This window comes from Misgurnus anguillicaudatus, unplaced genomic scaffold, assembly GCF_027580225.2.
Source record: "Misgurnus anguillicaudatus unplaced genomic scaffold, ASM2758022v2 HiC_scaffold_31, whole genome shotgun sequence".
NCBI classification, from domain to species: domain Eukaryota; kingdom Metazoa; phylum Chordata; class Actinopteri; order Cypriniformes; family Cobitidae; genus Misgurnus; species Misgurnus anguillicaudatus.
In genome coordinates this window covers 919,211-944,331 of record NW_027395281.1, presented here as the reverse complement: position 1 = coordinate 944,331, position 25,121 = coordinate 919,211, and the positions used below count along the sequence as shown (strand labels likewise).

The following is a 25,121-nucleotide window of genomic DNA, read 5'->3' as shown; positions in this document are numbered from 1 at the left end:
ATTTTGTAGGATATCCATACATTTACAGCAAATAAAAGCTTGCTATTTTACTTCCGTGACTGAAAGAAAAAGGCTTTTAAAGGTTTAAATCTAAAAAAAAAACAATTTCGATACAAAGGAAATCAATCTTAAACTGGTGGAATTCTTCTTCTTTCGTTTTTCGGTTTACAAATTCCACTTTCTAAATCGAGATAAGGCATGATGCCTACACAACTGGCTTTAAAAGGGGATGAGAGCTGAGACTCTCATTGGTTAATTGCACGTTATGCCCAAAACACATCCATTACGAGAATAGGAACGACCCTTTTAGACTGTGCGCTTGGCGCATAAACCATTTTCCTGTCGTTAATTGGCAAAAGTGGAATCGGACACGCCCATTTAGACCGTGCGGTGTACGCTTTAGACAGTGCACTTAAAATAGGGCCATACGTCTGCTCGATCTGTGGAGAGAGATTCACTAAGACCTCATCAGAAGAAACATACTGAAGAACAAACTGATCTGTGAAAAAGACTTTGGGTTGAAAATAACACAGCATTATTAAAGTGTAAAACTAATAAATAAAACAAATGACTCTGCTGTACTTACATTTACAAATGTTATGTTATTAAGAGCCATTGTTTGTGTTATGTATTTATTAACTGATGTAACAAGCAAAACGTGTCTCTTAAAGGATGAGATCTGATTTTATTCTAATAAATGATCAAATACTTGCTAAGAGAAAGAATTATATTTAAAGGGGACATATTATGAAAATCTGACTTTTTCCATGTTTAAGTGCTATAATTGTGTCCCCAGTGCTTCTATCAACCTAGAAAATGTTAAAAAGATCAACCCAATAACTTAGTTTTGGTAAACCATTTTTTGCAAGCATGTGAAAAATAGGTCATTGTAATTTGGCCCTTATTGTGATGTCAGAATAAGGTAATACCGCCCCTTTATCTGCACTATCCAACCACAGCACAACCATTTAGTATGGAGAGAAAGAGAGAGATAAAATAATTCACAGCACAATTGAGTTTCAATTGCAACAAACCACCATCATTGTGATCAGTGGTTGCACTTCATCCGCTCATTTGCATTTTAAATGACACACCCAAAACGGCACACTTTTGCTCAGACCTATTTTAGACTTAGTTTTCATCTTAAAAAAATCTCATAATATGTCCCCTTTAATTTAACATCTCCAGTAGATAGCAGTAGAGTCACACTGTGAATACATCTGAAGGATGCTTTAAAGGCAGCTCTGTTTCGTGCCCTTCATTTGGCAACTTTTAAAGGATGAACGAGCTGTGGGAGCATCAACCCCTGAATTGGGATCCGTCCATGGCTCCTTCTTCACAGCCTTGGCTATCCCAAGATTCAATACACGCCTGTGACATCCGGATATTTTGATAAAAACATTCAGAACTGTAGTTGAATACAATTTTTGCGAATTTAAAAAGTGTATTGGCTGTTGAAAATGATGAGATTTGTTAACAGGTAAATGAATGAAGTGTTGAGCGTCTTCTCTCTCCAGTACAGCAGGAGGCGCTGCAGCTCTTTAGTACACAAATAAACTCACTAAAGAAAGAGAGCGGGCTGTTGTTTTTTTTGTATCCTCGTTGTTTTTCTCTCTTGAGTGTTTTATTGAGAGTAAACAGAGTCTTGTCTCTGTGTATTTTAGTGTTGATGATGAGATGGATGTGATGTGCTGTAAATCAGTAGGAACTGATCTGTCTATGCTGGATATTGATGATTTTATCACAGAAATCTCTCAGCTGAAGAAAGAGGTGGCGTTACTGGAGATAAAGCTGAGATTAAGAGGAGATGAAGGACTGAATAGAGAGGTTTGTACAGCTTAAACATCCTTTACCTGAATCAGACAACATCAAATCATTTATAATCTTACTCTGTGTGTTTGTGCTTTAACAGTCTGTTTCTCAGACATTATGATCTGGATGTCAAAAAAAACTTTTAAAACACAATGAGAGTAAACTGATGTATGTTGGACCCTTAGCTGTCTCTTAAATAAATCATTGTGCAGTTTATGTAAAGACATAACGTTAGGGCTCCCAAGTTTTTTAGCGTTAATTTTTTTATTCAACAGTTTTTTTTAACATTAGCCACGGGATGAAGAAAAAATATATAATTTAAATAAAAACATGAAGATGCTTACATACATTAATTAATTTAACGGCTTTCTTATTTATCAGATTATACATTGTTTTAGGTATTGCTTAACTTCTAATAGAGGGTATGCACGTGACGTCACCTTCGGCGAAAGTGACTGCGGTTACGCCCACTGAGTGGCAAAAGACAGCGTCAGCATTTTAGTACAGTGTGAAATCAGCAAAAACACGAGGAAAACGCGTAAAAGCTGTTGTGCGATAGACTGTACTAATACATTTAAAAGTACACAATTTTAATGTAATTAGGTATTAAATAAATTTTAATATGCAATATTAAAGAATACACAGTATGATTCTATACTTTAGAATGTAGTGAAGTAAAAAAATTTCCCAATACAAACATCCTAATAAAGCACAGATGCTTGGAAAATTTAACTAATTTAACTAAGTGTTGTTCACCTCTGCTATCAAATCCAACTAAATTCAATTTAAGCTGATAATAGTCAGTTTTACTGGCATTTTGCACAGCAGTCGCTATGAAAAACAGACATTCTGTTGAATCATTTGCCACTCAACAGGGCGAGTTCTGGTGTGGTCATGTGGAAAAGTGACGTCAATGCATACCCTCTATAGCAAAATTTGGAATAATGGTTTATAATCACCATATAACATTTATACTAATTTATATATATTTGATTAATCGTTACATTATAATGAAATCGATCTCTAGTCCACTAAATTCTGGAAGTTAGACACTTGTTCCCTCAATAAAAAACCCATTAATTTTTTTTGATCGTCACCAAAAATAAACTTGTTTTGTGTAACGTGTATAACGAATCTAAACCTGTGTGTGTGTGTGTGTGTGTGTGTGTGTGTGTGTGTGTGTGTGTGTGTGTGTGTGTGTGTGTGTGTGTGTGTGTGTCTGTGTGTGTGTCTGTGTCTGTGTCTGTGTCTGTGTCTGTGTCTGTGTGTGTGTTGTGTTGTGTTGTAAGGATGGGGTTTGTTGTGAATCTTCAGGGTATGTGACTGTTTGGAGCTCCAGTGAATGTCTGGATTCAGTGTGGATGAGCAGAGATCAGAGCCGCACACCACAGTCACTGCTGGATAAACTCTCTGAAGAGACATCCAGACACACACAGGACTCAGATCTCAGTCTGTCTTTACTCTCTTATACTGAGTCAAAGCCCACAGACACTCAGGACACTACAGTGTGTGACAGTAAACAGAGCTTACAGGAGGATCAAACCTCCACAGAGTCTCTGGATTCTGTCTGTAACGCTGGAGAACAGCAGCAGATCCTGCAGACCACACTGAAGATGTCTTCAGTTAAACCGATGGACAGTGGGAACCTGATGATGAAGATGAGTAGAGAAACTACAGCAGATGAAGATCACACTGAGGAAGATGATGACAATCATGATAATTTTATTCCTTCAGGTGTGTTTCCTCTTTTACCTTACATGACATTGAGTTACACAAAATTGCTTATATAATGGTCACATTTAATCCAGCTTTTACAGCATGCATACAGGTTCATTTAGCTTGGATAGTACAAAAAAACAGATGGGTATATTTGCTCCTGGGCTTTTAAACCACCACTGGGTTAGCTCCCCCTTACATTCACTCACTTCCCTGCAAGTAAGCCTACAATGGCCCTTTATGGGCCCACTTAGGGCTAGTCTAAGGGCCCCGCGCAGGTTTGCTCATTGGCAAAACGTTGGCCCTTTAGCGCTGGCCCTGCGCAGGCAGCCCTCACTTAGCCCCCAGGAAGCCCTCATACAGAAAAATCCCCAGAGTTAAAGGCAGGGTAGGCAGGAATTATCTAAAAAACTTTTTTACAAGTTTGTCTAAACTGTCTTTATATACAAATGCATAATTAAAATGTAAGTACTCTAAAAAAGAGAGTATAAAACTCGAGTGTCTGTAGACCTCTCACGACTGTGTTAAACACAGTTAATTATTTCCATCCGGGACGAAACATATGATTAGCTTGCTCAAATATCACTCTCTCTCGCGACCATGGCTCCACCCGTTGCTATGGGATCTGCCCAGACATGCGCACACCCGATTGATTTGAACGTGCACGAGGCAATAGGAAGAGCAAAAGTACAGCAGAGAAATAGCATTCACAACTCACAGAAACTGCATTCACATCTTACAGTACCTGCATATCCAGTCAGCGAAGGCAAAAAAGGAATAAATGAAGCAATCAAACGAGAGGAAATATCGCGTGGCCTTTCCTCGAGTCGATGATGCGGTAGCGGTATTGTCTGCGGAGTGTAGTCCTCGTCAGAGTCAACAATGCTTTCATCACAGAAACTCTTCCATGCAAAACACTGGCTGAGTGAGTACTAAAAGCCATCCGTTTATAAAAGCCATCTGTTTATATTCCTAGTGATAAAGTTAGGTGTATTATTACATGTGATTGTGACTGCACCGCGCTCCTTCCTCTCCGCTTGTCTGAGGTAATTCGCGCGTTCATGTGTTTTGGGGGCGTGGCTTAAGAAGAAACCCAGAAGGGAGGGGTGGAGTGAATGGAAAAGTTAGCTGTGTTTAAAACAGTGCTGAGAGGTATACAGACACTCGATTTTTATACTCTCTTTTTCAGAGTACTTACATTTTACTTATGTATTGATATATAAAGTCAGTTTAAACAAATTTGTAAAAAAGTTTTTTTAGATAATTCCTGCCTATTCTGCCTTTAAATAAACACTGTTGGATGTATATATTGTCACATCTTACAGAGTGTTAAAAAGTAACAATGAAGCAGAATTAAAAGCTCTGTTGTCCTCTTTCTCAACATCTCTGTCTGAAATATAAAATTGCATTTTACATCTTACTTGTAGAGTCATTTTCTTAACTTATGTTAAGATGTTGGCTGTTTCATTTAAAGTCATCATAATTGTGATCAGTGGTTGTTTTAATTGGACTTTGACTCTTGACCGTTGGCTTGTTAGTGTTTTCTAACTGCTATATCTAAGTGTGTTTAAAACACATGTTATAGCAAAGAAAAGGCAGTAGTAGTTGAATATTGCTGGTTGATACATAAACATTGTCAAACATAATCATTTAATGAACAGATTTATTAATATAGTTTTCCCCCCTCATCAGAAGCATAATTTTCTGTTAATAATGAAATACTTCAGTGTAAGGTCCAGAACTCTCATAGCAGTTTATCATTCTGAAGGATTTTGATAGTTTGCACATAAACATAAACCGCTGAACAATGTAGATGCACAGACATCAAGAATCAGAGTATGAATCTCAACAATGGTGACAAAGAAAATGGTAAAAAAAAGGTCATTATGTATTCATGCCGCAGTGCATTCTGGGAGTTCTGGATGAGATTTGTAATTTGTTGATACCCAGCATGCACTGCAGCATGAAGCTTTTCGTTTTATTGTCACCATCATTGTGATTCATACTCTGATTCTTGATATTTGTGTGTCTACATTGTAGAGCAGTTAAGTTTAAGTGTCAGTGTTTCAAAATTCTTCAGAAAGACAAACTGCTAAGAGAGAGCTCGATCTCATACTATAGTATCACATTGTCAGAGAAAGATCCTTCTGTTAAGCGTGCAAACAATAAATGAATACATAAGTTTTTATATGATGATGTTCAGACTTTATTTACTGAACTGACCACCACCAAAGGATCGCATACTGCCATAACAAACATGTTTTAAACACACAAAGTTATAGCAATCAAAAGACTGAACAAGGCAAGATTCAAGAGTCAAGTTAAACTAAATCAAACACTGATCACAATAGTGGTGACTTTAAATGAAACAAAATCTCAACCTAAAGTAAGAAAATGACTCTACAAGTAAGATGTAAAATGCAATTTTAGATTTCAGACAGAGATGTTGAGAGAGAGGATAACAGCGGTTTTAATTCTGCTTCATTGTTACTTTTTAACACTCTGTAAGATTGGGACAATATATACATCCAGCAGTGTTCATTTAACTCTGGGGATTTCTCTATGTGAGGGCTTCCTGGGGGCTAAGTGAGGGCTGCCCATGCGGGGCCAGCGCTAAGGGGCCAACGTTTCGCCAGTGAGCAAACCTGTGCGGGGCCCTTAGGCTATGCCCATACAGGCCCATCGTAAGCTTACTTGCAGGGTTATACAGACTTACGTACACTCTCAATCCCTGTGCTCTTGTCACCGTGCGATGTCTTTTTCTCAAAAAGAAAAATTTTCTATGTTGTTCTGATGCAGCAATATATGCCTCCCTTAACGGTTGTTAGGGTACACTGGTTGCTAGGGAGAGAATTTGCATACACCAATGATTATACATCAAGCCTCGAGTAAAACAAGGCCACCTCATGTCTCTACAATGTTCTGATGCAGAGATATAGGTCTTGGTACATGGTTGCTAGGGTACTCTATTTGGTACAGGAGCAAACGCTAACACTTAGCAGTCAATCAACAAGTATAATAACTAGTGCTGTCAAAATTAACGCGTTAATAAGCATTAATGTAAATTCATTTTAACTACATTAATTTTATTAACGTGTGATTAACGCAACACACAATTTCAGTTTGACATTAGGCCTGGCCCATTTTTGGATAAATTGAGACGCAGCCTACAGTAAATAGTAATTAAATCTCTAAAGTAATCTTTATTTGTACTAACTATTTATATGAACTAATACAAATAATGCGTGTCCATCCACTTGGACATCTGAGATTTTGGTTTCGGTTTTAAAACATGGGTTGGAGGAATTGGAAAATAAAGTGCTGGACTTGTGTGGTGTTAAAGTAGTTATCAAAAGAGATAAAGTTCGGGATCTGATTGATGTTAAGAGTTATTTAGAGCGACAATACTCAAAAATGATCTTCCTCACACTGATTGAAAGATCTGATGCATGCACACAGGTGCACAACCCCGATATATTCACACATTGACAGATTTACAGTTGTAGTAATATTTGTTTTGGCAAGAATTCAGATAGCGATATACTTCCTGGCTCCTGCGTCACCCTGTCTTTGTGGTTAAGCCTCACCATTGGTTGAATTTGATATACACATTCAGATGCACTTACCCCTGGAGGCGTCCCCAAAGTGTCATTGCAGTGACGCAGCGCGAGTTCCCTCGAAAAGGAAGCTGTAACAATGTATCTTAAAAGGTAACACAATGTAACCTTGCTCTCACTTGAAATATGTCCCCACATTTAGTCTTTGAATTTGAGGGTATTAGACCTGTAAAGTCCTTGAAAGGTCCTTGAATTTAAAGTTAACTAAAGTTAAAATCACATCTGAAGATTTCCAGTCCACTCCATGCAGTCGCTGTGCAACTCTCCATACTAGGAAATAAATGACTTCTGATCTATTGGGTGTTGGTGGTTGTGTGCAATGAAAAGACGCAGCTTTAGAGTCAATAACTACTTATGACCCCATTAGCAGCAATAACTGAATATAGAAAAAACATACAGAATCTCAGTTGAACCTCTTGTTTCTGTGTTTAATGTTGGTGTAAATGTAAATCATAAGAGATTTCTAATGTTGTTGTCTTTCAGATAAGATCAGTGATTCGTGTTTGGATGGAGAAATAACGTCTTTATCGTCAAAAGAGCGACAGATGGCACAAACTCTTTCCTGCATCACCGATGAAGAGACATTGAGCTCACAGAGACTTTTAGATAGAAATGCAGAACAAAAACTCTTGACCTCCACCAGATCTGAGATCAGCTTCATTACCTTACAAAAGTATAAACGTCATCATTCAAAAGTGCACAGAGAGAAGAAGAAGCAGTTTCACTGTCAGCAATGTGGGAAGGATTTTGGCTTCTTATCTCGGCTAAAAGTTCACATGAGGACACACAGTGGTGAAAAGCCTTTCTACTGCACTGAATGTGGCAAATATTTCAGCACCAAACAACATCTTGATTTTCATCAGGGAATTCACACTGGAGAGAAACCATACGAGTGTCCTCACTGTGAGAAGAGATTCAACCAAAAACATTGTCTGAATAGACATATGCGTATACACACCAATGAAAGACCGTATCAGTGCAGTCAATGTGGAAAAACCTTTAGGGATTCAAGTTCATTAAAATCACACCAGAATATTCACTCTGAGGAGAAACGCTATCAGTGTTCACACTGTGATAAAGGTTTCAGTCAGAAATATAATCTGATTATCCATGAGAGAATTCACACTGGAGAAAAACCTTACGTCTGCTCTCACTGTGGAAAGAGCTTCTCTGATTCAAGTACTTTTAAAGTTCATCAGAGAGTTCATACAGGAGAAAAACCATACAAGTGTCCTCACTGTGAAAAGAGATTTAGACAAAACCAGAATCTGAGGACACATTTGTATATACACACCAATGAAACACCGTATCAGTGCAGTGAATGTGACAAAACCTTCAAGGATTCACGTTCACTAAAAAAACATCAGAATATTCACTCTGAGGAGAAACTCTATCAGTGTTCACACTGTGATAAAGGTTTCGGTCTGAAATATCTTCTGATTATCCATGAGAAAGTTCACACTGGAGAAAAACCTTACGTCTGCTCTCAATGTGGAAAGAGCTTCTCTGATTCAAGTACTTTTAAACTTCATCAGAGAATTCATACAGGAGAGAAACCATACGAGTGTCCTCACTGTGAGAAGAGATTCAGCCGAAAACATCATCTGAAGTCACATATGCTTATACACACCAATGAAAGACCGTATCAGTGCAGTCAATGTGACAAAACGTTTAAGGATTCACGTTCACTAAAAAGACATCAGAATATTCACTCTGAGGAGAAATGCTATCAGTGTTCAGTCTGATAATCCATCAGAGAGTTCACACTGGACAAAAACCTTACGTCTGCTCTCACTGTGAAAAGAGCTTCACTCATCCAAGTAGTTTTGAAGCTCATCAGAGAGTTCACACTGGAGAAAAACCTTACGTCTGCTCTCAATGTGGAAAGAGCTTCTCTCATCCGTATAGTTTTAAAGCTCATCAGAGAGTTCATACAGGAGAGAAACCTTACATCTGCTCTCAATGTGGAAAGAGCTTCACTAATCTAAGTCATTTTAAAGTTCATCAGAGAATTCACACAGGAGAGAAACCTTACATCTGCTCTCAATGTGGAAAGAGCTTCAATAATCTAAGTCATTTTAAAGTTCATCTGAGAATTCATACAGGAGAGAAACCTTACGTCTGCTCTCACTGTGGTAAGAGATTTAAAAATTCAACTGAGCTCAGAGTTCATCAGAGAGTTCACACTGGAGAGAAACCTCATCACTGTACTGTTTGTGGAAAGAGTTTTAGTTATCGTCAAAGTTTAGTGAGACACCTGAGAACTCATACAGGTGAAAAACCTTACAAATGTTCTCAGTGTGAGAAGACTTTTACTAACCCAGATTCCTTAAAAGCCCATTTGAGAGTTCATACGTGAGAGAAACCTTACGGGCCCTATCATACACCCAGAGCAATGGGCAACGCAAGTGCTCTTCACTAGTTTCAACCCATCGCAATGATCAATTTCACATTTAGTGCCGCGTTGTTTAAAAAGCAAATGCATTTGCGCACAATTTTGCACCCATGGGCGTTCTGGTCTGAAAATGAGCCATGTGAACTTCAGGCACATTCTTGGTGCGTTGCTATTTTGAGGCAACTAAAAAAGACTACGCCATTGACCAACTAAAACCTGGTTTAAAGTCAATGGCGCAATATTGTTTTTGTTATTTAATGAGCGTGTTAGTAATACGGCACAGTGCGTGTTTGCTTATCACACCCGTGGATGCGCAGCAGGACACAACCCTTTTATAATATGAAAAGTTAAAGGATTAAAATGTAAAAGATTATTATTGAGTCTCTTGGACTTAAATGAGGACCGATTATGAGATGTTAGAAGGTGTAAAGAGCTGCTTGACCTGTAGCTTGGTAAGAAATTGTTTTGCTTTAAACACATACTTCTGTTTTAAAATGTTTTTTAAATGCTACCTCACAAATTTGTACCTGTGGATAAGAAACATTTTTAAGTAATGCTTTAAAAAAAAAAACATGGCGCTGTCCGAGTGCTGAAACGGTTCTCTGCATGTTTGTAAATTCTTTATCTTCTGTTTGTTACAAATAAAGTATTTTTAAAGTACAAACCTTTTCTTGCATATCTGCAGATTTTATTACACTGATTTTGTAAGATATCTGTCACAGGGTGACTTAGGGCGAAACCAAAAATAGAGAGGAGAGGTTCCGCCCGGAGCAATTTTTTTCTAAACCCCGTTTACTTCCTGGGTTTCCATGGCAGCGAAATTAGGTCAGATTCATCACAGGTGTGCAAAGGAGGCAGCAATTATTGACTGGGCGGGCGATATGATTAATGCAGATTTAAAAGACGGGCTGAAGAAGCAGAAGCGGTCGATTTCGCCTTTGGCAACTCAGCAAACACCCGCCTCCGAAGAGTTCGCAGGCCCCGCTGATCCGGCGACCGCTAGAAAACGGGCGAAAGGACGGCGTGGTCGTGTGAAGGAAGTTCAGTTGTTGGGCTCGTTTGCTGCTTTTTTGGTGCGCTTGTTGTTGGGCTGTTTTTCCTCTCAGGCTGAAGCTGGCGTGGCTGTGTGGGACGAAGAAAACCATAGTGGCTGGAAGACGATTGGAGATTACTGGAAACTGAAACGAAACAAAAGGAGAAGCGGAGTTTAGCGTGAGTGTTTGCCATACTGAGGATATTGTGGCATAAGTGAAATCGCTGTGCAACCCTGTTGGGGGAAGAAACGCCTCGTTCCGTGTGGCCGGAAATAATCGCCTGTGTGGATCAAAGAGGAGAACATTAGAGAAGATCTTACAGTGATTGTGAGTATGGAACATTGAGTTTGGGACACACTGTATACTAACCTGTTTTGTAGCAAACGACTCCGGGAAAAGGAGGACGGCCCTACCCCTGAACAGTGTGGTGGGTGAGCCGGAGGAGGACAAACTGGGGCTATCACAGCGACGTGAATGCTGACTGGGCCGTGCTAAACACGTCTAACGGACTCCGGCGAAGTGGAGGAAGACGGGGCGTCCTAGATGTTCACTTTGAGTGCGGTGGGTGAGTCTGTGTTGTTGTGGAAACTTCACTTTGACGTGGTGCTGTGTACTGCTGTGTGTGTATTGTCAGAAAACCCCCGCCTTCGCTAACCTCGCCATGGAAGAACGAAAAGGCTGCAGGTCTCAGTTGTTATTACCTGGCCTATGCTGTGAGCGAGCTCTGGATGTGCAGTATTACTGTGGAGAGAGAGAAAGAGAACGAGGAAACCCTACCTGCACCGTACTTACTGTACGTTGTCCCAAGTGGAGAGGTGAGAGAAACCACCAGTCTGAGTAACTGATCTTTGTGGCCCAGCCCGCAGCCTGTAGAGAGAGAGAGAGAGAGAGAGAGAGAGAGAGAGAGAGAGAGAGAGAGAGAGAGAGAGAGAGAGAGAGAGAGAGAGAGGAACCCGCAGCCTGTGGAGAGGAAGAGAGAGAAAGAGAACGAGGAAACCCTACCTGCACCGTACTTACTGTACGACGTCCCAAGTGGAGAGGTGAGAGAAACCACCAGTCTGAATAACCGATCTTTGTGGCCCAGCCCGCAGCCTGTAGAGAGAGAGAGAGAGAGAGAGAGAGAGAGAGGAACCCGCAGCCTGTGGAGAGGAAGAGAGAGAAAGAGAACGAGGAAACCCTACCTGTACCGTACTTACTGTATGTCGTCCCAAGTGGAGAGGTGAGAGAAAACCAGCAGTCTGAATAACCGATCTTTGTGTCCCAGCCCGCAGCCTGTGGAGAGAAAGAGAGAGAAAGAGCACGAGGAAACCCTACCTGTACCGTACTATTGTACGTCGTCCCAAGTGGAGAAACAAGCGAGCGTGAAGTGCCATCTCCGCAATATGCCATGAGACTAAGGACTGAGATCCCTTTTTTTTAAGTATTTAATTTCCCCCTAAGAGATTTTAATATTTAATAAAAGTTGTCAAATTTTAATACTTTGTCGGTCTGGTCGTTGGGGTGTTTTGGGACCTCCTTGGGGTGGAACTAGGAGGAGCGTGACCCGCGACAGTGGCGGTCCGCTTCTCCGACCTGTGACATATCCATACATTTACGTCAAATAAAAGCCTGCTATTTTACTTCCGTGACTGAAAGAAAAAGGCTTTTAAAGGTTTAAATCTAAAAAAAAAACAATTTAGATACAAATGAAATCAATCTTAAACTGGTGGCCTTCTTCTTCTTTAGTTTTTCGGTTTACAAATTCCACTTTCTAAATCGAGATAAGGCATGACGCCAACGCAACTTGCTTTTAAAGGGGATGAGAGCTGAGACTCTCATTGGTTAACTGCACGTTATGCCCAAAACACATCCATTACGAGAATAGGAACGACCCTTTTATACCATGCGCTTGGCGCATAAACTATTTTCCTTTCTTTAAATTAGCAAAAGTGGAATCAGACATGCCCATTTAGACCTGCGTGCGTGCGCTTTAGACAATGCGCTTAGATTGCTAAAATAGGGTCCTACGTCTGCTCGATCTGTGGAGAGAGATTCACTAAGACCTCATCAGAAGAAACATACTGAAGAACAAACTGATCTGTGAAAAAGACTTTGGGTTGAAAATAACACAGCATTTTAAAGTGTAAAACTAATAAATAAAACAAATGACTCTGCTGTACTTACATTTACAAATGTTATGTTATCAAGAGCCATTGTTTGTGTTATGTATTTATTAAATGATGTAACAAGCAAAACATGTCTCTTAAAGGATGAGATCTGATTTTATTCTAATAAATGATCAAATACTTGCTAAGAGAAAGAATTATATTTAGTTTAACATCTCCAGTAGATAGCAGTAGAGTCACACTGTGAATACATCTGAAGGATGCTTTGAAGGCAGCTCTGTTTCGTGCCCTTCATTTGGCAACTTTTAAAGGATGAACGAGCTGTGGGAGCATCAACCCCTGAATTGGCATCCGACCATGGCTCCTTCTTCACAGCCTTGGCTATCCCAAGATTCAATACACGCCTGTGACATCCGGATATTTTGATAAAAACATTCAGAACTGTAGTTGAATACAATTTTTGCAAATTTAAAAAGTTTATTGGCTGTTGAAAATGATGAGATTTGTTAACAGCAGGATGAGTGAATGAAGTGTTGAGCGTCTTCTCTCTCCAGTACAGCAGGAGGCGCTGCAGCTCTTTAGTACACAAATAAACTCACTAAAGAAAGAAAGCGCGTGTGATTTGTTTGTGTATCCTCGTTGTTTTTCTCTCTAGAGTGGTTTATTGAGAGTAAACAAAGTTTTGGCCCTGTGTATTTTAGTGTTGATGATGAGATGGATGTGATGTGCTGTAAATCAGTAGGAACTGATCTGTCTATGCTGGATATTGATGATTTCGTCAAAGAAATCTCTCAGCTGAAGAAAGAGGTGGCGTTACTGGAGATAAAGCTGAGGTTAAGAGGAGAAGGACTGAATAGAGAGGTTTGTACAGCTTAAACATCCTTTACCTGAATCAGACAACATCAAATCATTTTATAATCTTTCTCTGTGTGTTTGTGCTTTAACAGTCTGTTTCTCAGACATTATGGTCTGGATGTCAAAAACACTTTTAAACCTCAATGATAGTAAACTGATGTATGTTGGACCCTTAGCTGTCTCTTAAATAAATCATTGTGCAGTTTATGTAAAGACATAACGTTAGGGCTCACAAGTTTCTTAGCGTTATTTTTTTTATTGAATCAGTCATATTCAACAGTTTTTTAACATTAGCCACGGGATGAAGAAAAAAATATTATTTAAATAAAAACATGGAAATGCTTACATACATTAATATATTTAACAACTTTCTTATCAGATTATACATTGGTTTTAGGTATTGCTTAACTTTTAATAGCAAAATTTAGAATAATGGTTTATAATCACTAATTTAAAAAAATAATATTATAATCTGAAAAATATAAATTAGCATTCATTCATTCATTCAACTTGCAGGATTAATTGTTACAGCCATATGGGCAATTATAATGAAATCGATCTTGAAGAAGTTTGTTTTAATCCCAATATAAAGGAATTAAGGATAATCGACATTAATATTTCAATCAGTTTACCATTACGTATTATCTATATCAGTGTTTCCCAATCCTGGTCCTCGAGGCCCACCTGACAGAAAGTTTTAGATGTCTCCTTATTTAAAACACCTGATTCAACTTATCAATCTCCTTCAAAAATGGTAAACATGTCTCCATAACGAGCTGATGAGTTAAATCAGGTGTGTTTAATAAGGAGACATCTACTAAAACTTTCTGGCAGGGGGGCCTCGAGGACCAGGATTGGGAACCACTGATCTATATGAATATAACCAGTTATGTGTATCAAATAATTTACCATTTTATATATATATATATATATATATGTATGTATATATGGTGTGACCCTTACAAAAGTGATGTCATGTGTGTTTTTGCCTTAACACAAAACTATTGTGTTACAAACCTATATAATGCAGTGATGGCTGAGAGAGAGTCAGAGTGATCTTGCAGGATCTTCCCAGGACCACATTTTGGTTCTGAGAGGATTCAACAGGACGGCCTCGGCTTTCTATTTGTCCGGATAATAAAAGTCTATCTCTTGAAATCAAAACCTAAGACTGAAGATCGTTTCATTCGAGTAAAACATTCTCTAGTCCACTAAATTCTGGAAGTTAGCGGGACACTTGTTCCCTCACTAAAAGCCCATTCATTTTTTTCCATAGACTTTTGGATCGTCGCTAAAAATAAACTTGTTTTGTCTAATGTGTATTTATGTGTAACGTGTATAACCAAACTAAACGTGTGTGTGTTTGTGTGTGTGTGTTGTGTCGTAAGGATGGGGTTTGTTGTGAATCTTCAGGGTATGTGACTGTTTGGAGCTCCAGTGAATGTCTGGATTCAGTGTGGATGAGCAGAGATCAGAGCCGCACACCACAGTCACTGCTGGATAAACTCTCTGAAGAGACATCCAGACACACACAGGACTCAGATCTCAGTCTGTCTTCACTCTCTTATACTGAGTCAAAGCCCACAGACACTCAGGACACTACAGTGTGTGACAGTAAACAGAGCTTACAGGAGGATCAAACCTCCACAGAGTCTCTGGATTCTGTCTGTAACGCTGGAGAACAGCAGCAGATCCTGCAGACCAAACTCAAGATGTGTTCAGTTAATCCGATGGACAGCGGGAACCTGATGAGAAGAGAAACTACAGCAGATGAAGATCACACTGAGGAAGATGATGACAATCATGATGATTTTATTCCTTCAGGTGTGTTTCCTCTTTTACCTCATATGACATTGAGTTACACAAAATTGTTTATAAAATGGTCAAATTTCATTCAGCTTTTACAGCATGCAGGTTCATTTAGTCTGGATAGTACAAAAAAACAGATGGGTATATTTGCTCCTGGGCTTTTAAACCACCACTGGGTTAGCTCCCTCTTACATTCACTCACTTATACAGACTTACGTACACTCTCAATCCCTGCGCTCTTGTCACCGTGCGATGTCTTTTTCTCAAAAAGAAAAATTTTCTACGTTGTTCTGATGCAGCAATATATGTCTCGCTTAATGGTTGTTAGGATACACTGGTTGCTAGGTAGAGAATTTGCATACACCAATGATTATACATCAAGCCTCGAGTAAAACAAGGCCACCCCCATGTCTCTACAATGTTCTGATGCAGAGATATAGGTCTTGGTACATGGTTGCTAGGGTACTTTCTTTGGTACAGGAGCAAACGCTAACGCTTAGCAGTCAATCAACGAGTATAATAACTAGTGCTGTCAAAATTAACGCGTTAATAAGCATTAACGTAAATTCATTTTAACAACATTAATTTTATTATCGTGCGATTAACGCAACACACAATTTCTGTTTGACCTTGGGCCTGGCCCATTGTTGGATAAATTGAGACGCAGCCTACAGTAAATAGTAATTAAATGTCTAAAGTAATCTTTATATGTAAGTTTTTTTGAGAGATGTATCGTCCTAAATACAAACTAATACAAATAAAGCATGTCCATCCACTTGCACGTCTGAGATTTTGGTTTCGGTTTTAAAACATGGGTTGGAGGAATTGGAAAATAAAGTGCTGGACTTGTGTGGTGTTAAAATAGTTATCAAAAGAGATAAAGTTCGGGATCTGATTGATGTTAAGAGTTATTTAGAGCGACAATACTCAAAAATGATCTTCCTCACATTGATTGAAAGATCTGATGCATGCACACAGGCACACAACCCCGATATATTCACACATTGACAGATTTACAGTTGTAGTAGAGTCAATAACTACTTATGACCCCATTAGCAGCAATAACTGAATATAGAAAAAACATACAGAATCTCAGTTGAACCTCTTGTTTGTGTGTTTACAGTTGCTGTAAATGTAAATCATAAGAGATTTTTAATGTTGTTGTCTTTCAGATAAGATCAGTGATTCGTGTTTGGATGGAGAAATAACGTCTTTATCATCAAAAGAGCGACAGATGGCACAAACTCTTTCCTGCATCACCGATGAAGAGACATTGAGCTCACAGAGACATTTAGATAGAATTGCAGAACAAAAACTCTTGACCTCCACCAGATCTGAGATCAGCTTCACTACCTTACAAAAATATAAACGTCATCATTCAAAAGTGCACAGAGAGAAGAAGAAGCAGTTTCACTGTCAGCAGTGTGGGAAGGATTTTGGCTACTTATATCAGCTAAAAGTTCACATGAGGACACACAGTGGTGAAAAGCCTTTCTACTGCACTGAATGTGGCAAATATTTCAGCACCAAAAAAAGTCTTGATATTCATCAGAGAATTCACACTGGAGAAAAACCTTACGTCTGCTCTCAATGTGGAAAGAGCTTCTCTGATTCAAGTAGTTTTAGAGTTCATCGGAGAATTCATACAGGAGAGAAACCATACGAGTGTCCTAACTGTGAGAAGAGATTCAGCCAAAAACCTCATCTACAGAAACATGTGCGTATACACACCAATGAGAAAACGTATCAGTGCAGTCAATGTGACAAAACCTTTAGGGATTCAGGTTCATTAAAATCACATCAGAATATTCACTCTGAGGAGAAACGCTATCAGTGTTCACACTGTGATAAAGGTTTCTGTCAGAAATATCTTCTGATTATCCATGAGAGAGTTCACACTGGAGAAAAACCTTACTTCTGCTCTCACTGTGAAAAGAGCTTCTCTGATTCAAGTCATGTTAGAGTTCATCAGAGAATTCATACAGGAGAAAAACCATACGAGTGTCCTCACTGTAAAAAGAGCTTCTCTGATTCAAGTACTTTTAAAGTTCATCAGAGAATTCACACAGGAGAGAAACCATACAAGTGTCCTCACTGTGAAAAGAGATTCAGACAAAACTATCATCTGAAGTCACATATGCTTATACACACCAATGAAAGACCGTATCAGTGCAGTAAATGTGACAAAACCTTTAAGGATTCAGGTTCATTAAAATCACATCAGAATATTCACTCTGAGGAGAAACGCTATCAGTGTTCACACTGTGATAAAGGTTTCTGTCAGAAATATCTTCTGATTATCCATGAGAGAGTTCACACTGGAGAAAAACCTTACGTCTGCTCTCACTGTGGAAAGAGCTTCTCTGATTCAAGTCATGTTAGAGTTCATCAGAGAATTCATACAGGAGAAAAACCATACGAGTGTCCTCACTGTAAAAAGAGCTTCTCTGATTCAAGTACTTTTAAAGTTCATCAGAGAATTCACACAGGAGAGAAACCATACAAGTGTCCTCACTGTGAAAAGAGATTCAGACAAAACTATCATCTGAAGTCACATATGCTTATACACACCAATGAAAGACCGTATCAGTGCAGTAAATGTGACAAAACCTTTAAGGATTCACGTTCACTAAAAAAACATCAGAATATTCACTCTGAGGAGAAACGCTATCAGTGTTCACACTGTGATAAAGGTTTCGGTCAGAAATCTAGTCTGATAATCCATGAGAGAGTTCACACTGGAGAAAAACCTTACGTCTGCTCTCACTGTGGAAAGAGCTTCTCTGATTCAGGTACTTTTAAAGTTCATCAGAGAGTTCATACAGGAGAGAAACCATACGAGTGTCCTCACTGTGAGAAGAAATTCAGCCAAAAACCTAATTTACAGACACATATGCGTATACACACCAATGAGAAACCGTATCAGTGCAGTCAAAGTGGAAAAAAACTTTAGGGATTCAGTTTCATTAAAATCACACCAGAATATTCACTCTGAGGAGAAACGCTATCAGTGTTCACACTGTGATAAAGGTTCCGGTCAGAAATCGAATCTGATTATCCATGAGAGAGTTCACACTGGAGAAAAACCTTACGTCTGCTCTCAATGTGAAAAGAGCTTCCCTCATCCAAGTACTTTTAAAGCTCATCAGAGAATTCATACAGGAGAGAAACCTCAATCACTGTACTGTTTGTGGGAAGAGTTTCAGCAAAAAATGTAATCTAAAGAAACATGTGCGTATACACACCAATGAGAAACCATATCAGGTTTTAGTGAGACACCAAAGAACTCATACAGGTGAAAAACCTTACAAATGTTCTCAGTGTGAGAAGACGTTTACTAAGCCAGATTCCTTAAAAGCCCATTTGAGTGTTCATACGTGAGAGAAACCTTACGGGCCCTATCATACATCCAGCTCAATGTGCGACACAAGTGTCTTTCGCTAGTTTCAACCTGGCGAAATTATCATTTTCACGTTTAGCTAGCACCAAGTTGTTTAAATAGCAAATGCATCTGTGCCCAATTTTGCACACATGAGCGTTCAGGCGCATTCTTGGTGCGTTGCTATTTTGAGGCAACTAAAATAGACTCTGCCATTGACCAACTAAAACCTGCTCTAAAGTCAATGACACAATATTGTTTTTGTTATTTAATGAGCGTGTTAGTAATACGGGACGACAGTGCGCGTTTGCTTATCACACACATGGATGCGCAGCAGAACACAACCCTTTTATAATATGAAAAGTTAAATGATTAAAATGTAAAAGATTATTATTGAGTCTCTTGGACTTAAATGAGGACCGATTATGAGACGTTAGAAGGTGTAAAGAGCTGCTTGACCTGTAGCCTGGTAAGAAATTGTTTTGCTTTAAACAAATGCTTCTGTTTTTAAATGTTTTTAAATGCTACCTCACGAATTTGTACCTGTGGATATGGTGAGATGAGAAACATTTTTAATGCTTTAAAAAAAACATGGCGCTGTCTGAGTGCTGAAACGGCTCTCTGCACGTTTGTAAATTCTTTATCTTCTGTTTGTTACAAATAAAGTATTTTTAAAGTACAAACCTTTTCTTGCATATTTGCAGATTTTATTACACTGATTTTGTAGGATATCCATACATTTACAGCAAATAAAAGCCTGCTATTTTACTTTCGTGACTGAAAGAAAAAGGCTTTTAAAGGTTTAAATCTAAAAAAAAAACAATTTCGATACAAAGGAAATCAATCTTAAACTGGTGGCCTTCTTCTTCTTTCATTTTTCGGTTTACAAATTCCACTTTCTAAATCGAGATAAGGCATGATGCCTATGCAACTGTCTTTTAAAGGGGATGAGAGCTGAGACTCTCATTGGTTAACTGCACGTTATGCCCAAAATACATCCATTACGAGTATAGGAAAGACCCTTTTAGACCATGCGCTTGGCGCATAAACCATTTTCCTGTCGTTAAATTGGCAAAAGTGGAATCGGACACGCCCATTTAGACCGTGCGGTGTACACTTTAGACAGTGCACTTAAAATAGGGCCATACGTCTGCTCGATCTGTGGAGAGAGATTCACTAAGACCTCATCAGAAGAAACATACTGAAGAACAAACTGATCTGTGAAAAAGACTTTGGGTTGAAAATAACACAGCATTTTAAAGTGTAAAACTAATAAATAAAACAAATGACTCTGCTGTACTTACATTTACAAATGTTATGTTAGCAAGAGCCATTGTTGTGTTATGTATTTATTAAATGATGTAACAAGCAAAACGTGTCTCTTAAAGGATGAGATCTGATTTTATTCTAATAAATGATCAAATACTTGCTAAGAGAATGAATTATATTTAGTTTAACATCTCCAGTAGATAGCAGTAGAGTCACACTGTAAATACATCTGAAGGATGCTTTGAAGGCAGCTCTGTTTCGTGCCCTTCGTTTGGCAACTTTTAAAGGATGAACGAGCTGTGGGAGGATCAACCCCTGAATTGGGATCCGTCCATGGCTCCTTCTTCACAGCCTTGGCTATCTCAAGACTCAATGCGGGCCTGTGCTGTACGGGTATTTTGAAATAACCATTCAGAACTGTAGTTGAATAAAAAAATAGCAAATTTAAAAGTTTATTGGCTGTTGAAAATGATGAGATTTGTTAACAGCAGGATGAATGAATGAAGTGTTGAGCGTCTTCTCTCTCCAGTACAGCAGGAGGCGCTGCAGCTCTTTAGTACACAAATAAACTCACTAAAGAAAGAGAGCGGGCTGTTGTTTTTTTTGTATCCTCGTTGTTTTTCTCTCTTGAGTGTTTTATTGAGAGTAAACAGAGTCTTGTCTCTGTGTATTTTAGTGTTGATGATGAGATGGATGTGATGTGCTGTAAATCAGTAGGAACTGATCTGTCTATGCTGGATATTGATGATTTTATCACAGAAATCTCTCAGCTGAAGAAAGAGGTGGCGTTACTGGAGATAAAGCTGAGATTAAGAGGAGATGAAGGACTGAATAGAGAGGTTTGTACAGCTTAAACATCCTTTACCTGAATCAGACAACATCAAATCATTTATAATCTTACTCTGTGTGTTTGTGCTTTAACAGTCTGTTTCTCAGACATTATGATCTGGATGTCAAAAAAACTTTTAAACCTCAATGAGAGTAAACTGATGTATGTTGGACCCATAGACCGTAAAAAAAATATGGACGTAGTGTCCGTGACGTCACCCATTGGTTTGTGAAGATCGCTTTTGAAGCTTAACTTCTTCCACCCTGAAGCTATTTTGGGGATTTTCGCCTGGATTTGGCCTACCCAATTTCAAAAGCTTCCCATACCCACATGCAGAGGTTTACATACAAATGTTTGGTATCATTTTACAGGAAACCCTTTGAAATTACATAAAACACTGTTGAAAGTGCTAAACATGGTTGTATGTGATGTCAGTCCTCTAATAAACACAAAAATAAATAGGCGTTTTTTTATGTTTTTTTTCTAAAGTTTTTATTTAAAAGTGTATAACTCTGGCCCTGAGTGCCTCAGCTCCCTGCAGACAGTTTTGTTTGATTCCAGCAATTGCCAGCTTACAGAGGAAAAAATATTTTTTTCTCTATCATAATCTGTGCAAAAGTTATTTTACTCCAACTGATGGGAGGAATAATACGCTTATGGAGTTAAATTTCTGCCAAAAAACATTTGAAGTGCTACCATAACCACATACAGTGGAATAAATGCAATTGCTTTATATCATTTTAAAGAAAACCCTTTGAAGTTACATAAAAAGCTGCTGTTTGTGACAAATAGTGTTATTTATGTTGTTTTTCATATGAGGAAACACCAAATTTTCTTTTTATATGTTGTAAATACTGCCTCTGATAGTGTATAACTCTGGTTCTGTGTGCTCTAGCAGACTGCAGACAGTTCTGGTTGTTACCAGCAGCAGACAGTAAACACCCAAAAAAAGATTGATCTCTTTAGCATGTCGCATTCAAAAGTTATTTTCATTTTACTGAAGTGTCCGAAAATACATTTTTCATATAAATATAATTTTTTTGTTTTGGACATATAATAAATAACAAGGGATTATTCATGCACACAACCTAAGAAAATGCTGTGAATGGACTCATTTTTTAGAGTAGGACCTAAGAGAAAAGATGGTGTATCATTTGTGGCTATATGTGCTATCTGAGGCAGTCCACACTCAATTTTCCCATATGTTTACAAAAGACGATTTTTTACCTTATTATTCATTCAACTATTGTTGGATATGTGTTGATAATAGAACAAAAATAACGCTGTAGCCTTATTCCTGAGAATGAGAGCTTTCAGTTGATATAAGACTTGCCCATGTTTGTCATACTTGAAAAATATGAAATATGTGAATATTAAATCATATAAAAAATTATGGGGGGGGTGATAGTGTAAATTAAGTGTAAATAACTTTCTTACAGTAAAAGATTTCTCAAAGTGATGCATATCTGGAGAAAGTAGAGAGTCTAAGCTTTCAAACAGTATCTCATATGTGTTACTGGGGTCCATGATGGACCATTAAAGATTAAAAGAATATTTTATTTGAGTCAAAATACGAAATTTTGTACCCGGGACTGGGTCCTCAGGGTTTAAGAGGTTAAGGTATGGCGAGTGGATAGTGCCACGGATAACCAAGCAAAGGAGACAGTCGTGTATGGGGTGTGAAAGCTGAACTTCCTTTGCTAACTAAGCAGACAGTCGTGTCAATCGTCGCGTCCCTTGTCGTGTACTGATTTCGTGACATAGGCCGTTTAAGAATTAAAGGAACACGCCCACATTTTGGGAATTTAGCTTATTCACCGTATCCCCCAGAGTTAGATAAGTCCATACATACCTCTCTCATCTCCGTGCGTGCTGTAACTCTGTCTGACGCAGCCCCCGCTAGCTTAGCTTAGCACAAAGACTGGAAATGCATGGCTCCAGCTAGTATACTGCTCCCAATAAGTGACAAAATAACGCGATCATTTTCCTATTTATGTGTTGTGATTTGTATAGTCAAACCGTGTACAAATAACAAGGTGATATGAGACACAGCGATCTTTTAACAGTATACATACTGAGAACTATATTCTCTGAAGACGAAGCACTGCCGCATGGGCGGAGTGATCTGCTCGCAGCACACGAGAAGCCCCTGGTGAGAAGCAAAGAGTTCGGTCAGAGTTGTGCAAATCACTCCGCCCATGCGGCAGTGCTTCGTCTTCAGAGAATATAGTTCTCAGTATGTATACTGTTAAAAGATCGCTGTGTCTCATATCACCTTGTTATTTGTACACGGTTTGACTATACAAATCACAACACATAAATAGGAAAATGATCGCGTTATTTTGTCACTTATTGGGAGCAGTATACTAGCTGGAGCCATGCATTTCCAGTCTTTGTGCTAAGCTAAGCTAGCGGGGGCTGCGTCAGACAGAGTTACAGCACGCACGGAGATGAGAGAGGTATGTATGGACTTATCTAACTCTGGGGGATACGGTGAATAAGCTAAATTCCCAAAATGTGGGCGTGTTCCTTTAACGTAAGACTCTCGTCGTCACCCTTTTCGCCTGAAAATGAACGTGAGAAGCTGTCTGAGAAGCTACCTGACGTCTCCGCCGTGTCGTCTGCATATTTTTTTCTTAATTTAAAGCCTTTATCAAAGTGTTTTTTTTTTTTTAGTTATTATCCTTTGTGTTTTGAGCAATGTTATTGTAACAGTTATCTACGGATTTTTATTTTATTGATGCTAATTTGATTAATTTTGTTGTTATATGTAGTAAAAGCACTAATAAAACACCAATAGCCTAATTCTGTTAAATGAAAGCCAGCTACCCTGCTGAAAAAACCAGCTTAAGCTGGTCAAGCTGGTTTTAGCTGGTCTCCCAGCCTGGTAATAGCTGGTCTCCCAGCCTGGTCATAGCTGGTGTATCATGCTGGTTTAAGAGGGGTTTTGGCGACAATTTTTAGCTGGTCAGGCTGGTTTTAGCTGGTCAGGCTGGTCTTAGCTGGTCAGGATGGCTGGTCTTAGCTGGTCAGGCTGGTTTTAGCTGGTCAGGCTGGATTAGGCTGGTTTAAGCTGGCCAGGCTGGTTTAGGCTGGTTTTAGCTGGTCAGGTGGCTGGTCTTAGCTGGTCAGGCTGGTTTTAGCTGGTCAGGCTGGTTTAAGATGGCCAGGCTGGTTTAAGCTGGTCAGGCTGGTCTTAGCTGGCCAGGCTGGTTTTAGATGGTCAGGATGGCTGGTCTTAGCTGGCCAGGCTGGTTTTAGCTGGTTTAAGCTGGTTTTAGCTGGTCAGGTGGCTGGTCTTAGCTGGTCAGGCTGGTTTTAGCTGGTCAGGCTGGTTTAAGCTGGTCAGGCTGGTCTTAGCTGGCCAGGCTGGTTTCAGCTGGTCAGAATGGCTGGTCTTAGCTGGCCAGGCTGGTTTTAGCTGGTTTAGGTTGGTCTTAGCTTCTCAGCCTGCATTTCAAAGTTGCATCAACGTTGAATTACCTTTTGGTTTTGCAAAGTGAATCAAAGTTGACTTCACGTTGTTTCAATGTTGATTTCACAACATTTCAATGTTGTTTCAACGTCACACTTTCAACATAGGTGAATCAAGGTTGATATCGCAAAGCAGTTTTAACACACTTTTTAACACTAAATAAAGATTTTTACTTTAAATTTTAATACTCACCAAATGATTTGCTGTACAAATCATGTTTTTAGTGTAATTATTACAAGAATGTAACTTGCTGCTCATTACCTACAGAACAACCCCATCCATAAAACTAAACACCTAAAGTAGGTAAAGTTTGAATGTGAACGATGGCATGTGCCTACCCTTTCTAAATAAACATGAAAGCAGCTGTTAAAATTGATCTTTTATAGATAAAACAAATTCTTTCAAACAGTTAGGTCTCCAGTTAGTAGTGCGGAAGTGGAATATTCCAAATACAGAATAAAAACATAAAATATGAAAACAAAATAATATTTAAAAGTCATTTTATTCATCTGAATAGAAAATTTTTTATAGGAAAACTGCAAATATGAATTTTGTTGTAGGTTTAGCTCACAGTCTTCTTATGGCCACCAACACCCTTCCATTCTGGCTCATACTGTACTTAAAACCCGATGAAAGCATCTAAAGAGAAAACAAAAGTTATTTCATTTTCAAAAATGATGCATTTTTAGCCCATCATGTATAAAAAAAATCTTGTTATTGCACATCAGGGTGTGTGTGTGTGTTCTTTAATGGTCTGTCTAGAAACATAGCATAGCCATCTGATGAAGGAAGAAAGCTGTTGTGTTTACAGTGACAATAAGCTTCA

At 38.8% G+C, this 25,121-nt stretch overlaps 1 pseudogene; it reads left to right on the top strand.

Annotated features, from left to right (window-relative positions):
• The first annotated feature begins 1,210 nt into the window (after window positions 1–1,210).
• Window positions 1,211–19,477, top strand: LOC141349264 (uncharacterized; annotated as a pseudogene).
• Window positions 19,478–25,121: the final 5,644 nt, after the last annotated feature.